Source organism: Adiantum capillus-veneris, chromosome 16 (assembly GCF_014529385.1).
Source record: "Adiantum capillus-veneris isolate H3 chromosome 16, ASM1452938v2, whole genome shotgun sequence".
NCBI classification, from domain to species: Eukaryota; Viridiplantae; Streptophyta; class Polypodiopsida; order Polypodiales; family Pteridaceae; genus Adiantum; species Adiantum capillus-veneris.
In genome coordinates, this window is record NC_140946.1 from 129,365,770 (window position 1) to 129,380,118 (window position 14,349).

At 43.0% G+C, this 14,349-nt stretch overlaps 1 pseudogene; it reads left to right on the forward strand.

Moving 5' to 3' along the window:
• Nucleotides 1–8,002: 8,002 nt before the first annotated feature.
• LOC147439857 (uncharacterized) overlaps nucleotides 8,003–14,349 on the forward strand; it is a 29,369-nt pseudogene continuing 23,022 nt past the window's right edge.

Genomic DNA, 14,349 nt, shown 5'->3' on the forward strand with positions numbered 1-14,349 from the left:
TTCCATGAAAGCAACTTGCTAACATAATTCATCAGCCAAGTTTAAATCCTTGACTTGTTTTCCAATTCCAGCAGTAAACAACCCCACATAACTAGTGTTCAAAGTTGAGAACTTGACTTATACATGAAGAGACTACACCTAGTCGCAAACATGCTTTAACTTATGGTAAGCAAACTCCAAGTAGAGCAGTAAATGCTTACTGATTGAATTGCTTGGTGCTAACATACGCACTTTGCATATCCTTCAACACAAGATTACACTTGTAATTTGCCTATCCCCTTGGATAACTGAAAATACTGAGGTGTGTTTTCCCTCACGGTTTACAGACAGTCTTCCCAGATGACTGGTAAATGGGAATCACAATATCGTGTAACATTGTTGACGAATCAACAATGTCTCGGAATAACCATCGTGGTTAACTTGAAAAATCCACAAACACCCAAACCGAGCCATGACCTCTATTGGTGATTAGTAGACCCAAAAGTAATCTCATAGAGATACTGCACATAGAGTGCAAAAATGCTTTATAAGCAACAACTTGAGGAATATGCATGCCGTTTCAAATCAGCCTTTGCTAAACAATAGGGCCCATAACACCTAGTATGCATGCATTTAGCAAAAAGCAGATCCGAACCTGTATACCCATGGTGATCCTTGCCAATACTTATGGTAAATGTGATGCGCCTAGCACACACTAAAAAGGAATTTAAATAGTTCTAAAAAGAAACTAAATACTTCCAATTGCAAGCCTTGCTAAAACGTCTGAACCATAATAAAAGATGAAACATTGATCACTTCTAGGTACAAACAATGAAACTTTTTCATTTAACAACTCAGAGCCTTGCTATGTGTATAAACAACCATCTGTAATGTCGTTTAGTAGTACTTGTACCTGAACAAATCATTCTAAGTATCCAACAATTTATGGCCACCGAAATTGCTCCTGATACGTTGTGCTGAAAATGGTCTAGAAAACAGATGTGACCAGCACCTAGGGACTTTGTCGTGACACATATTTGAAATAGTGGGTGCCAGTGTCAGTCCCAGAGACATATTAGCCACATGTGGAATATGTCTCAACTAAGGATGGCTGAAAAAAGAACATCCTACAAGTACAAAATGTACTTGTGTGTGGAGGTAATTCTAAACACTCTGCGACAAGAGTGAGAGGGACCCTCATTCATTGCTCCACACTGGCTAAACCGAACTCCTTGAGTTCCTGGACCATGTTGTATCGCATGTGACAACATGTGCCAAATCGAATCCTACAAGTGGATTCATAACAGCATAATGTATAATGGACACTACGGCCCAAAATACTTTGTTACAACATGCTCTTGGCATGGCTCTAAAATATTCAAGCGTATTTAAACGACTTGAAAAAACCAAACAATGCATACTAAAAACTGGAATAACACCAAATCAATAGGTGCATACATGGAGATTTTCCCTTACCTATCGTCCACCTGGGAAAAAACAGAGGAACACGTGTTATAGATCAGCCTATGCGAGTGTAAGTTCATTCAAAACTCAGCTCCATCGTTGCACCAAAACATGTAGTGCATACGAAATACCCATATGTAATGGCAAGACTCTTGCTTGGCCATTAACGTCGATGAGGAGTCCACTGGGTATATCTGGTCAAGATGGAGAACAATCTCCCAAGGAATACCAACAGGTGGGTCTTACCCAAGATCTGGCAATGACTCGTAGCCAGTGTGTGTGGCTCATAGCCCTTATGGCAATTAGTGTCAATCGACTAAACCGATGAAGACTAATTTAGATGGAATCTTGCCCACTTTCTAGCTGAGTTAGAGCACCTTGGCTCAGGCTGACTCCCAAACAAAACATGTTCAAAAGATTCTTAAAAAGTTTTCATTATTATGCGAGAGAAATAAGAAAGAGAGAGAAGGAGAGCATGCTAGGCTAAGGAAATTTCCTTAAGTTTCTAGAATGTGTACCCAAGCTGTGTGCTCTTACGCATCTTATGCCTAACTTGCAGCTTATCCCATTAGCAGTCCACAGTTTGCTAGTATGACTCTCTCATCAAGAGAGGTAACAAAAAAACACAAAACACATCTTGACCCATCGATATTGTAGGGGTCGTGACTGTATGAGGGTGACTTAAGTAGGGCACTTTGCCTGTGAAATAATTTCTAGATTGAGGTGCCATTTAATGTTATTGTGTGGTGACAACAACCAAAAATCATGTGCAACAATCTATCACTTATTTTGTCCTTGACAGAGTTGCGAGTGTGATAGCGGAAGTGTAATTCATGAGGTGATAGAATTGAATTCACCTCACTAGCATGCCTTGCATGCAGAATTGTAAGCCCTTGCGGAGAGTGATGGCCTCAAACGTGAGAATAGAAACCATAAGTGCCTTGCACAGTTTTAAACTGGTAGGGATTTTGTGAAGTGATATTCCCTATTTGCCACTTTTTCAAACTTGTGTGCCACTGCCTTGCTGCCAAGTCATTGGGCAGTACCTTGGCACAAGGGAGAAGCCTTGCTTCATGTAAAATTATCAAATCACTTTGCTTTGCACAAAAGTAGTAATTTCCAATCAAAGGTGTAAACATGGAAAAATAAGAAGAACGTAAAATTGGATAACGTGATCGTTGCTGTAACCAGTAGGCTCGAGATTCCGTGGAAGAAAGGTTGCTTAAAAATGGCTCATAGCTATATCTGCCGCACGGGTGGGAGCTGTTGTATATACATATACGTTTCGTGTATCATATACACCGATCTATCACGTAATGAAATAACCTGCAAGCATATTGCCAAATTCTTCCCAAGTTTGTATACTCATAGCATATGCCGAAGTGGGTAGTCTCAATGCAAGATGCATAAATTGAAGCCTTGCTGATAGCCAACTGAGGCGGTTGTTAACATACCGATATGAGGACAAAAAGAATCGACCTTGTCGAGGGATTTCAATTGAAATGAGCTAATATTGTGTAGCAAGCATCCTCTGGCAGCTGTGAGAAACAGTGAGGAGTCGGCGATGCCGAGCAACTTGCCCCTTGCATCAAGTCAAGCAACAGGATGTATCTATCTTCTTGAGAGACCAAAACTCTGCAAATTTTCTATGCATTTGCATCAAATTGATCCACCGTCTAACTGTGCTTGATTTGGATACTTCTCAATGATATATGCACCAAGTATGTAATGCATATGATAATTGTCACAAGCCGTGCTCATGAGCACCCTTGTACGGAGCCTTGATCATTGCAATACCAGCTACAGCCTGATTGACCAGTACTGCGAGGCACTTTGGCACCCTGCAGAAACTATGAGGGTAATCAACTTCATAGAAACAAAATTGAAAGAATGTACCTTGTTTCCGTGCTTCTAGAAAAAATTTAAGTTCAATTGGAAGTATGGTGTATTTAAGTTCAATTGGAAGTATGGTGTATTGGAAATTGGGCTTCTAGAAAAAATTTAAGTTCAATTGGAAGTATGGTGTATTGGAAATTGGGCTTTGCCAATCATGTGTTGATGGTGGCCTTACCTTGGCCAATCGTAATACATACCGAGGCTCCTGGCTGGCTTTCAATTTTTATACGCCCCACTTGGGCATGCCTTGACGAGAGCGAAAGACACGTCTACTATTTGTGTGTAGATCACCTCTCGAAATCGAGGAGCTTCTTTGCCACATAAAGGCATCATAATTTCTGATTTCATGTTATTGATAGCTTCTGAAGACGAGGTTGAGTCCGTGATCATGATGTACTTATCAAAAACTCCATTCGATGAGCAGATAGTGGATGTATTTGTGGCGGCTTGGCGTCAAGTCGATGGCTCATAGCCCTTGTAGTACTCCTCATGATACAGTCGAACAATATTCCAAGTTGCTGCTCCTTAGTGTCTGTCTGCTGCTTTCCATACCTTAGTGTCTGTCTGCTGCTTTATATAAACTTTCAAAAGCTTATTGCAAGTGAAGTTGAATGGGTTATCAAAACCATGGAAGAAATTGTAGAGCTTCTGCATCAAAATACTGAGGATGCTTGCCCTCTTTACAAGGCAGACATAAACGATGAAGTTCACCATGTATACTTTCTCACGGTGCATGCATGCGGCTGAGAGCTTGAATCCTGTGGGAGTGGCCCCTTAGTGTGCTTTAGGGCACCTTTAGGGTGCCCAATGTGAAAAAAACAAAAAAAAATACACACCCCAGCGATGGCGACGATATGCAGAGACTGCATCACCACGCGTACTGCGTTCGTCGAGCCTTTGACGACTTTTGCTCAGCAGGCTGCCATGATCTAGCCAAGCTCAAAAGTTTGCAGTTCCACAAAGGTTGACTCCGACGCTCCCTTGTGTATAAGGGTGCTTACCCGCCGCGGCTACAACTTAGCCGATACCCGCTAGGGAAGAGGCCGATTCCATTGCGTGCTTGTCGGGCCTTGCCTTCCTCTTGTCGGGCCATGCCTTCCTTGCAACCAAAGCGTTCCCCATAACCTTTTTACAGACCGCCTTGCTTGCCTACTTCGCCATGCGAATAGTCCCGAACGAACGAGAGAGAGAGAGAGAGAGAGAGAGAGAGAGAGAGAGAGAGAGAGAGAGAGAGAGAGAGAGAGAGAGAGAGAGAGAGAGAGAGAGAGAGAGAGAGAGAGAGAGAGAGAGAGAGAGAGAGAGAGAGAGAGAGAGAGCATGCAAACTCCATGAGAGACCTCCATCTCCCCTCTTCCATAGCTCCCTTCTTCCTCCTCCCGCCTTGCTTTGATACCAGTGAAAGGACAAGGGAACTCGAACATGCTCATCACCACCCAGCCATGCCCTATATAGGCCCTTGGCCTTCTAAATATAGGGACCCCCTTGACTGCATGTCCGTCTCGGCCCTTGGCCGTGCCTGGTCCTACCCTTGGCATGACAATCCAACACCTCGTCTCTTAAACCAGGCATCTCATTTTCCACTTTACTAAAGTGTCCCTACTCATAGAGCTCTGCTCAAGTCACAACATTTCAGATGCCAAGTGAGGGTGGACATGAAACACTTAAGAATAAAAAGGTTCATCTCGAACAGGAGCTGAAAGAGGTAATCACACAGATGGAGATAGGTTCAAATGCTAACAAAAGATCTAGCTCACAGGCCGAATGCAATGAGGTGTTTGAAGAAGGGCTAGCGGATCGTGCCTACGATACACTTAAGAAATCTCTCCCGTAATAGGTGGAGGTATTAGAGGCTATCAATGTTGCAATCGCTCCAGCACCGATTAAGAAGCACCTTGCTACGCAAGCTAGGCTCACGCTTGTATTTGGATTTAGTGGTGGGCGAGTCCCAAATAGATACAAGTTGACTCAATGGATTTAGGGACCACAAGTTCTTGGGCATGGAGGGGCTATGGAAAATACGACTTACGTAAAGGGCTTGTGCTCAATAAGATTTAAGGAGAACTCCAATGTATAAAAGGTCCTGGAGAAAGGCCCCCTTAGTTTTAACAGGACAACTGTATGTGTGGTGTCATGGGAGCCGATCTTTGACTCGGTGGAGTCTCTCCAAGGGATTCACCTTGTCTAGGTCAAGTTTGTGGGTTTGCCTTGTTGGCTCTGGGATAACATCAAGATGCTAGCTAGTCAACTGGGAACCCCATTGTTTGTCCCTAACAAGAGGGGTCTTGGTAGGACCTCCAACCAGGTTTATAGGCTAGAATGTCGCTAGGACACCATCGAAGAGCATGTTGATCAATGTGGGATCTGGGCTTATAACAATCCCTCTCAATTTTGGAACCTACTTTGGGCATGCTTCGAGTGTAAAAAATTTGGTCACTTTGCCAAGGATTGTCCCAGAAGGCTAAAGTTAGCACTAATCCTAAAATGCAAGATGTTGTTATGGGGCATAGTAATCAATTTTGTGGTGGGGAAGCAATATGGAAGAGAGTGAGAAACAGATAGAGAAAAAGGATGAGACTGGAGCAAGTGGGGAGAAAGAGGCCAGGTTGGGTAACAAAGAAGTTAGGCAAAAGCACGAGAATACTGTGGAGAACCAAAGTGTAGTATCACGCATCCATGAGAGCCCAAGAAATGAAAATGTTTTTGTTTGCTAGACTCAAGTATTAAAAGGGGCCTCATCAAACCTATCCCAAAGCAAGTGTGATGCTCTCAACTGAAACATTGGCACCCCATAACCATGATGTTGGTAGCCTACAAGATCATTGCAAAAACGGTTGCCATGAGGCTCTCCCCTCCTGGACTAAGTGGTCACTCCCCACCATCATGGATATATCAAGGGAAGGTCAATATGATAATATTTTGGCAGCAATGGTCAGTATTGAGTATGCTGACTTCACCAAGCAAGAGTGTGTCTTGCTCCAGCTAGATCTTGACAAAAGCTTACGAACGGATCATGTGGTCATTTATTAAAGATGTCATGAAATCTCTGGGCTTTGGGCCTTGGATGTGTTGGCTAATGAGCGCTCTAGGTGCAGGTAGTCATTTGGAGATCCTCTTCATTGAAAGAATCGTGGGAGCCTTTGAGGTCAAGAGGTCCATCAAACAAGGGTTCCCTCTTACCCCTATGATGTTCTCCGTGGGGTCTCATCCCTTGGTGAAAATGCTCGAGGATAGTGCTACAAGAAGGGAGATTCAAGGACTCTCTCTGCCTGAGAACAACCAACTTCTTGCTAAGCTATTTGCGGACGACTCATTACTCTTTTTTAAAGTCCTGCCCTTGGTTATCATAAAGGCTTTGGAGATAGTGCATATGTATGCCATAGCATCAGGGTCAAAGTGAAGTATTGAGAAATCAAGATTGATCTCTCTTACGGAGAGCGACTCATTTGACTCCTCTATGTGGTCTAGGGAATTTGTGTCGAAAGGAAAAATTCTTCGTCACTTGGGAGCCCCACTAGGGATAGACGTAACACACGAGGAAAAATTCACATGGGTCATGGAAAAGATAAGATGCAAGATGCATAGATGGGAGTACGTGCTCGTTCCCTTCTCGAGTAGAGTGAAAGTGATCAACTTATTCTTGCTCACATACATAGCTTTCAATGGTCCGCTGCTCAAGCTTGGCCAAAGTAATTGCAAAGAGTTCATTAAACCGGTGAAAATATTTTTATGGAAGAACAATACAAAAGACAAGACATCCTAGCAGTGGTCTAGCTAGGAAATAGTTGCGAGACCTCTCAATCAGGATGGTCTCGGGATTCTTGATCCTAGTATCCATGCCGAGACCTAGTGTGCTAAGTTTGTGGCTGCACTCATGAAGCATGACCAATCTTGGGCTATGATGACCCAAGCCATGATTGATAGGTCCAAGCACACATTGGACCCTTGGTGGGCTTGCCTGAAGCGAGAGGGGGGGGGGGGGGGGGGGGGGGGGGGGGGGGGGGGGGGGGGGGGGGGGGCTCAAAAATGCAACACAGCAGCGGAATCTCTAGAGTGGAGAGAACTAGTAAGGTACTTTCACAACTCTAAAACTCATTGGTCCCCTTGACTTTCCAAGACGGGGCACTTATATCTAAATCCATACTGGAGGGAAGCTGCAAGAAAGATCATTAACAAAGGTGTTTGATGTTTGGGCCAACTGTGGGACTATGGTAGTAATTGGTGGAAAAGTATAAGCCAAACGGCTCTCCAGTTCAACCTCAATGGGATTGAAAGGGTATTGATTAGGAGAGTTCTTGAAAAGATTGATACACGGGGTCTACCTGGGTTTGAGCCCGGATTTGAGTGGAGCGCATGGCGTTGGCCCAAGGACACACAATTTTTTAAGCCTCGAATAAAAGAAGTATACCACACACTTATGGCGACTATGGATTGGTTCTCTCAATTGAGTTGAAAGGCTCTATTTGACTGCAGAAAGGAGTATTTAGGCCACTATCAAGAACTAAAAATGTATTCGTGTAGCTACAAGAACTACAAAACTCACTATAACAATGGCCAAGGGCTTCATGTTTGGCCCCATTTCTTGAGCCCTCTGTAGCCTCTTATACCACATTGACAAGCTTTTTGTGCTGCATTTCTGAGTGAAATTTGAGTGTCGGCTGCTTCAATGGGGGGACCATTATCAAGCATGGTTTTGCTTCCAGACTCTACTTTTAACAAGGACTATTGATATTTTTTGCTCAGTATGTGCATCAAGATGCAAGCCCAAACCCTCAAAATTGGTCTTTTGGCACTCTTTTTCTCCGTTTTTCCTAGATTAAGGTCAGAAGATTCCTTCATGTCTGACAAGCAAGCCAATTTTGCCATGCGTATCTGTGAAGCTAAAGCCTCAAGCCGTTGAACCTTTCCTAAATTTTGAGCTGTTTAACATAGCAGATGACTTTGTTACTTTTGAGGAGCATGGTGAGGCCAATTGTATGCTATACGGAGAGTCTGTGCAAGGACCAGATATGACCAAGAGGATGCAGTGGAAGGACAAAAATGTGTGGCTTTCTCTCACCAAGAAGAAAGATGATGATGAGTAGGATGATGAAGAGGACAACCACAATGATGTTGCAAATGAGGAGGGCATATGTGATGATGGAGGAATTGGAGGGCCATGTTTGTTACCATATACATGTGGTAGTGATGTGTGTGAACACACTAGGACCGCCGGGGCATTTTTTCCCTCTTTAGGAGGTTCTTCCCCCCGTGCATTGTATATACGCCCATCACTCTAGGGCTATCTATCTTTCCATTGCACACCAAATAACACACTCTCTATTGTGTGCCTTGAGCTTCCTTCGTCTTCTCCAAGCTGTGTGCGTTTCCCTGCAACCCTAATTCCAACAATTGGTATCAGAGCAGGTTACGTCCTCCCGGGTTTAGTCGCTAGCTGCTCCAGCACACGCCTGCTCACTTTCTCCAATTACAGTGAGGTTTGGCGAGCGTTCACAGGTCTGCACAGGCAATTTTGGATTCATTTCGGCCTCCGTTTCCACTACAGGCAAATCTGCACAGGCAATTTTGTCTTTTTGTGCAAAATTTTTGTCAGTGCCGTTTTCTGCATAACAAGTGCCTTATAGTCATCTACGGTTTGTGCTATATAGCACGTGTTGTTCCCGCTTCCTTTCTCCTCTTTTCCGACAGTTTTCACATCAGGTGCAGCATTTACCATGGCTGACAACAACACAGATGTGTTCAAGATGTTTACTACTGAGGACAGGTTGGATGGGGACAATTACCCTATGTGGGCTTACATGATGCAACATGTTCTTGTGTCAAAGGGCGTCTACAATATTGTGCATGGCATTGATGTAGGTACTGGTTTTGAGGATGAAGGCGATGTTGAGGATGTTGCAGGTCTTGCTGCAAGGATTGCTGCTATTAGAGTTGTTTTGCCTCGGTAGAACAATCTCGTTGGGATGTAAAGGATGCGCAGGCTCATGCATTGATTGCGTTGTCTGTGAAGCACACCATTGTTCCTCACATTCGTTCAGCAAAATCTGCAAAATAGGCTTGGGATGTATTCGCTGGTCTTTATGCAAGTCGCAATGAGGCTAAAATTGCATTGCTGCGTAAAGAGCTGGAGTCGAAGCTTATGCATGAGGAAGATGATATAGAAAATTTCCTTGCTAGTGTCAAGGATATCAATGAGCAACTTATATCTGCAGGAGAAGTCATCTCAGACAGTTCCCTTGTGCAGACTGTTCTTGATACCTTACCAGATTCATACCAGACTTTTGCTAGTACTTGGAGACTAATGACCCAAGGAAATCCTGAAGTTGTCAAGTTTGATACATTATGCACATTGCTATTGCAAGAGTCACTTTCTAGAAAAAATAGGACTACGCAGCGTGCAGTTGAACAGACTTTTATTGCTTCTCAAAGAAAGGGTGGTAACAGCAATGCAACCACTTCTTATGGTTCTGTTGCGAGTGGCAAAACTTATGTTCCTAATGCTTCTACTTGCAGCAATTCGTCTGGAAATTCTGGTGATAAGGGCAAAAAGAAGATGAGTTGCCATTATTGTAAAGCTAACGATCACTTGATCAAGCAGTGTCCTAAGTTGAAGGCCAAAGAGGCTAAGAAGAAAGAGGGTGGTTCCACTGCAAATGCTGGTTCCACTACAAATGCAGCCATTGTTGAGTCTTCTGTGAAAGGAGACTGTGATGTTGATGTCGATGTAGAATGGGCTTTTAGTGCAGAGTGCACTTACAATCCTGTTGTCCATGATGCATGCTTGTCATTTGCTGCAGATTCACATGTGTGGTATTTTGATAGTGGTGCTACAAAGCACATTACCTCACATCGTGAATTGTTCACCTCTCTCGAGTCTGTCCCTCATGGGAATTCAGTCACTTGTGCCAACAATGCCTCTTATCCGGTTCAAGGAGTTCAAAAGATTGTGCTTACTGCTACAAATGTCAGTTCTTTCACACTTGTTGATTCACTTTATGTACCTGGGATCAAGAAGAATCTTTTGTCTGTATCTGCACTTGCTAGACTTGGACTTGTAGTCAAATTTGTCGATGATAGATGTACAGTTCATGATCTCAATTTTGGTGATGAAATTGTTGCATCTGGGCTTTTGTGCCATGGGCTGTATAAGCTCACTTTGTATGACAAGTGTGGAAAAATTTTTGCAAATGCAGTTGCAGATTCAAGGGCTATTTCACATGCAAAACTTTGGCATGCACGTTTTGGTCATCTGAATTTTGCCAGTTTGCTGCGTTTGCAGAAATCTGATATGGTTGCTTCTTTGCTGCTTGTTGAAGCACCTGTCAAACATGTTTGTGAAGGCTGTATTCTGGGTAAAATGCAGTGTTCTCAATTTCCAAAGGATGGTATAGTTATGGCCACATGCAGGTTGCAGCTTGTGCATAGTGACGTTTGTGGGCGTATGCAAACTCCGTCCTTGGGCAATTACCTGTACTTCATGACTTTCATTGATGATTACTCTAGGCATGCATGGGTATTTCCGCTTAAAGCGAAGTCCAAAGTTTTTATATGCTTCAAATAATTTCTGGCTATGGTTGAAAATGTCTCGAAATGTACTATGGGCACCCTACGTTCCGATCGAGGGGGGGGAGTATATGCCTCATGAATTTAATGCATTTCTGGCTAGTTGGGGGGTAAAACACCAATGTACAGTGCCTTATACACCTCAACACAATGGTATTGCTAAGAGGAAAAATAGGTCACTTACAAAAATGTCATGATGTATGGTCAAAACTCAAGCCGCATTCTTTTTGGCTTCAGGCCATTATGTGTGCCACTTATGTACTAACCAGGTGTCCTACAAAAGCTTTGCAGTCTATTACTCCATATGAAGCATGGCATGATAGAAAGCCTTCTATTGAGCACATGCGTGTTTTTGGCTGTTTGGCATATACTTTGGTGCCACAAACACAACGCAAAAAATTGGATGATAAGGCTGTCAAATGTATTTTTGTTGGTTATAGTGCTGAAAGCAAAGGTTACAGGTTATATCATCTGAAACAAAGCGTATTCTGGTTTCACGGGATGTAGTGTTTCTGGAAGATTTTGTTCAACCCTTGTTGTCATGTACTAGAGACAGTAATGTAAGCTCACAGGATATTTATGACACTTTGTTGCCTCTTTTTAGTGGTGGAAGTTCGAATGTAAATTCCAATGAGGCAAATGTACAGCCTATGGGGGTTTTTGAAAATGTTACAGATCAACCTATTACTGATGCAAATATACATGATGTACTTGATAAGGAAAGGGCTGAAAATGAGCAGGCTAGAGGTATGCCAAAATGGCTGGTGTACACTTTGCGTGACAGTAAATTGGATGCACCTTTGTCTAGTAGTACTCGTTCAGGCTCTCGCTATGCATCTTATGCATCAGATTGTTATGCTTTGGCTGTGTCTAGCTTACATGATGTTGAGGAGCCTCTGTCTTTTGATGAAGCACAAAATTAAAAAAATTGTATGGCTGCCATGCAATCAAAATATGATGCACTTATAGAAAATGACACATGCACTTTATGTGATTCGCCTCCTAGCAAAAAGGCCATTGGTACGAAGTGGATTTACAAGTTGAAACGCAAGCCGGATGGTGAGATCGATCGCCATAAGGATCGTCTTGTTGCAAAGGGTTATGCATAGAAAAAAGGCATAGATTATGAAGAGACCTTTGTTCCCACTTGTCATATGACTACTGTGTGTTTTCTATGTGCATTCGCAGCTCATTTTGGTTGGGATGTACATCAATCAGACAGTGTTACTGCTTTCTTGAATGGTGACATATTTGAGGAAGTTTATATAACGCAGCCTCGTGGTTTTGTCAAGAAAGGACAAGAGGACAAAGTGTGCAAATCTAACAAGGCTTTGTATGGGTTGAAGCAATCTCCTTGTGCTTGGTATGAGAAAGCTGACACTCATTTGGTGAAACAAGGCTTTCATAACAGTCCAAAAAAAAAGCACATTGTATGTAAAGCGTGAGGGTGATGTACTTATCATTGTGGTTCTTTATGTAGATGACTTGCTGATCACTGGACCAAATGAGAGACATATTGCTTAATTTAAGGCTGATTTGAATGCTACTTTCAAGATGAAAGATTTGGGGTTGTTGCATCATTATTTGGGCATACAGTTTAAGCAGTGATGGTGGTATTGCCTTGTGTCAGAAAAGTTACATAGAGACATTGCTATGTAAGTTTGGACTTGAGGATTGCAAACCTATTGCCACCCCCATGGAAACAGGTTTGAAGTTGAGTCTACATGATGCTGGCGATCTTGCTGATGTCACTCTTTACCAAACTGGTGTTGGCTGCCTCATTTATGTATGCAACACAAGAGGCCAAATATTCAGTTTGCAGTCTCACAGGCCAACAGATTTATGCATAGCCCAGGGTCTAAGTATTGACAGGCTGTCAAGAGGATTTTCCGCTACCTTAGTGGCACTTTACATCTCGGCTTGTTTTATCCCAAGGAGGGATCATTGCCGCCAGATATACATGCTTTTTCGGACTCAGATTGGGCTGGTTGTTTTGACACGCAAGTGTCCACAAGTGATTTTTGTTTCATGCTTGGCAGTTCATGTATATCATGGTTGGGCAAGAAGCAACCTACTGTGGCCACTTTGAGTTGTGAGGCTGAGTACAGAGCAGTCTTCACAGCTATAGTTGAGTGTGTATGGCTCAGACGCCTTATGGATGATTTGGGTGTTGGACAGGACACTGCCAACACTATCTACACTGACAGTCAGAGCGCACTGGTAGTTGCGAGGAAACCGGTTTTTCACTCTTGCACAAAGCACATTGAGGTGCATTACCACTATGTTAGGGAGAGGCTCTCAACAAGAGAGATCAGCTTGGCTTATGTGCCAACACAGGACAACCTTTTAGATCTTTTCACAAAGGCATTGTGTCGTGAGAAGCTCGAAGCTTTCCACAAAGCTTTGGGCTTACTTCGCTTTGTGGACTGATCATGTCCTCAGGGCATGGCACTTCCCTTTACTCATGTGCCATATCTCGTTCACCGCATCACTCCAGGGGGGATTTGTTACCATATACATGTGGTAGTGATGTGTGTGAACACACTAGGACCGCCGGGGCATTTTTTCCCTCTATAGGAGGTTTTTTCCCCCGTGCATTGTATAAACGCCCATCACTCTAGGGCTATCTATCTTTCCATTGCACATTATGTAACACACTCTCTATTGTGTGCCTTGAGCTTCCTTTGTCTTGTCCAAGCCGTGTACATTTCCCTGCAACCCTAATTCCAACAATGTTGGTGGTGGAGGCGAGGATGATAATGAAAATGGAAAAGGGGATGATGAAGAAGATGAGGACGATAAAATTGAAGTAGAGGATGATGATTATGAGGATGAGTAAGATGATGAAGAGAGAGAGAGAGACATTAAATATTTTATCGACAAAGATTAATCCCTAAAGACCTCAAATATAAATCCAACAAATCTTGACTCAAGACCCGTTTTACTAGAGAGACTTCAAAGGTCTACCTGACAAGCCTTGAACCCTAGATCTAACATCCTAAAGAGCTCAAACATCTACCCAAAAATTATTGAACTCAAGACGTGTTGCTAAAGAGAAGAAGGGAAATCATAACATCATGGGGACAATCTCAAGGGTCCTCAAAATCCAATTTGACGAACCTTGAACCCAAGATCTAATACTTAGCATGAATAGGGATAATAAATATACCACACTAGGGTTGTAGAATGATTGTTCAAGCTTCCTCTTCTCATTCACACACATACACTTATGTGTGTGTGTGTGTGTGTGTGTGTGTGTGTGTGTGTGTGTGTGTGTGTGTGTGTGTGTGTGTGTGAGTGTGAGAGAGAGAGAGAGAGAGAGGAGAGGAGAGGAGAACAAGGAGAACTTTTAACTGCATTTGAACAATTCCAAGAGACCTTAAATATCTGGATTTGATGAGTCTTGAACTTAGAACATATTAGAAGACTTGAACTCAAAACTAGGACGAA